The following is a 3104-nucleotide window of genomic DNA, read 5'->3' as shown; positions in this document are numbered from 1 at the left end:
AATTTTATACCCATGCGATGATATTTCATCGGGCTATTTAACTAGTTTCAAATGATTCTCGTAATTCATAGAAATACTTTTAGGTTAAATTTGTTCCGTGTGAGTCATAGGTTGACGACCGCTACTCAAGCCAGAGTGAGAGAAAGGGTTTAAACCAGGAGACAGAACGGATTAGCCGGATTACAATTTTAATGCATAAACAGTAATTCTACCTCGGCGAGATAATGGCGCCCCACAAAAGGCGCCTCGTAGTCAAACGCACGCACTTCAATACCACACGTGATGTGTACTTAATATAATATAATATGTATAGATACACAGCACTTACATCATACCGGGAAAGACGCTTTGATCGCGAAAATTTTCAGTAAAATTTTCCGCAACCCCTCCATGTAATTTTGTACTCCTTAGGCAACGGGCCCTGGATGCGTTCGTTTCGCCGTGGAAAATTCCCGGATAATTAAACGCACAGACAGACACGCAGAGCGTAAATTATAAAGCGAAAGATGTTTGTTAATTAACTGGTCCGTGCGAGATATGGTTAGTGTTGTGTTCGGGGGTCGGCCATACGTTATAAACTGGGTTTAATTACGATATAGCCGAGCTTTAATGATTCGAGCCTATCGGCGTTTGTGTTATTGTTCAATTTGCTACAATGTGTATGTATATGTTTGTGTTATGTATTGTCGTGGATAAACATGTGAATATTTTGTATATATTATAATTATGTTGAATATATGTATCGTGTAATCTATGTAAAATGCCTCGTAGTGGGTTATAAAGAAAATATACACACATGAAGTATTTCATATTTTATTTTAATTATAAATATAAAATATTTCCATGATTGTATAGGAGTAAAAAATGGATATGTAAACAAAAAAAAAATAAGTAATGAGAACATGTATGTATGTATAATCATATCTACCATATGTGTGTATGTAGACAAAACTAATATTTACGCATTCGTTCTGTGGGAAAAGATTGAGATTATAATTGTATAGAATTAAATGAATGAAAAAAAAATAATAACATGTTGGATAAACCTATTGTAATTGGTGGGATGTTGACGATGATGCTGAGGAATTAATTTAGAAAAATAAATATATTTTTTGATCTGTATAGTTTAAATATTTCCCAAATTAAAATGTAACGTATGTAATAAGAATTTATTGGATCCATTTTCGTTAAATTTTAAATTATATTATTAGATACAATTATTTTTTTTATTTTGTAAATTTACATATGCTCATTCGTTTATGTATGATTGAAAAACACAATGGATGACCAAACTTGCAGATTTTTCAAAAATTAGTGCTGTGAATTATAATGATATATAATTATGATATTTCGAAAATGTGGCGTTGTTTGAAAATGTTTTCCAAGCTTTTGAAAGCACAAAATAAGACGCACTTAAGTATTACAGTAAAATTTAAAGAACAGAACGTACATACTTATACTACTCTCGTATAAACAACATATAATATATATGTACATACAAGTAATATATGTATGTATACATATATATTATATGTATAATTGTATTATAAGTAAATATTGAAAACTTAGGTTATTATATTTAAATTTTTGAGCTATCAACTTGTAGGCGAATAAATCAATCAGTAAGTATTTATATTTAATAAAATATTTTTACTTTTGCATCTTACGTTTGTATCTAGAGTTTCTAAAAATATTCAGTTTTATTTGCCAAAGCTCAGGAAATGAAAACTCGTGTAATTTACAAAAATCTCAACGAGTTGATGTATATATTAATAATAATGTGGATTTTATCGAAATGTAAATAAGTACGCGAGTTGAAATGAGCACACATGTTAGTCCTCCTGGAGAGTTTCTTCGATTTAATCATGTTTGGTTAACTATCGACCTTGAACAGAGATTGCAAAGAGACCCTTCTGAGCTCTGGCAAGTTTCGCAATATAATATCACCACTCGTTGTTGCGAATTTGAGTTTTGCGAAACGTGTACGCATTGCGAGAGGGATCTCCACATGCCAAATTACGTATGTATTTGAGACGTTTGAAAACTAAATTATTGAACTTGTCCACGTTTGACTTTGATATTGGGATCCACGCTAACTTTTAAACCGTGTCTTGACGCGAATAACGAAATGGATTCGGATTAAAATCGACAGTTTGAAATTCGCAACCGACTGGGCGATGACGGCGTTAACTGAATTTGATTATCCGCGTGGGAAATTGGAAATGTAAAATGGCGTGCGATGGGATTAACAAACACACAACACACGTCCTGTCAACCCATTGGACCCTGGACAATTATCAAAATCCCATTTTGGTCCTGGACGGACGAACCCAACGTTAGATGCATCGTAAAATCTAATATTTGCTACGCTAACTTCATATATTGCAACGGTCAATCTCTATCTATACCTACAAACCTAGATACATATACATATATATTTAAGTACATATTTTGAATTCATTTGATTTTTAAATGCATTTTGTCCACAATACATTTTATATATATTTTAATAGCTACTGATCTACTGATCATTTTCTATTTTACAATTTTACTTTAATTTTGTTAGTAATCATAATATTATATTATTCTAATGTTAATGTACAGCATAATAGGAAAAAGAGTTCAAAAACCTATTTACAATTCTAATAAATTCCCATAATACATCTTATACATAATATTAATTAAAGACTCGATGACCTAAAGCAGATTGTGTTTAGGTAATCTGTGTTTATACCTGAAGGGTATAGTCATTTTGTTGAAATCACCGAGACTTTCTCACAAATGTGTTAGAATGGTTATTAGTGATTCTGTCATAGAATCTCCTAGTTAGTTTGTTAGTAATGTCTGTAACTAACGAAATATTATTATTTATAATTCATATATTATTATTTGAATTCATTTGCGAATACTTGTATGTATTACATGTATCAAGGCAGGTAAAACTGTCAAAGGAAGGGTTCAAGGAGTCGATAACTTATTAATAAATTAAGTTATTTGTATCAGTTAATGACATACATACATATATACATATATGTCTTTAAAGATGTATCGTATACCCCGCTTCGCTCAGTATTTGAAAAATAAACAGCTTAAACATGGCGAGT

Source organism: Arctopsyche grandis, chromosome 4 (assembly GCF_051622035.1).
Source record: "Arctopsyche grandis isolate Sample6627 chromosome 4, ASM5162203v2, whole genome shotgun sequence".
In the NCBI taxonomy this organism is placed as follows: domain Eukaryota; kingdom Metazoa; phylum Arthropoda; class Insecta; order Trichoptera; family Hydropsychidae; genus Arctopsyche; species Arctopsyche grandis.
The sequence above is the reverse complement of the archived record's forward strand: the minus strand, read 5'-3'. Positions refer to the sequence as shown.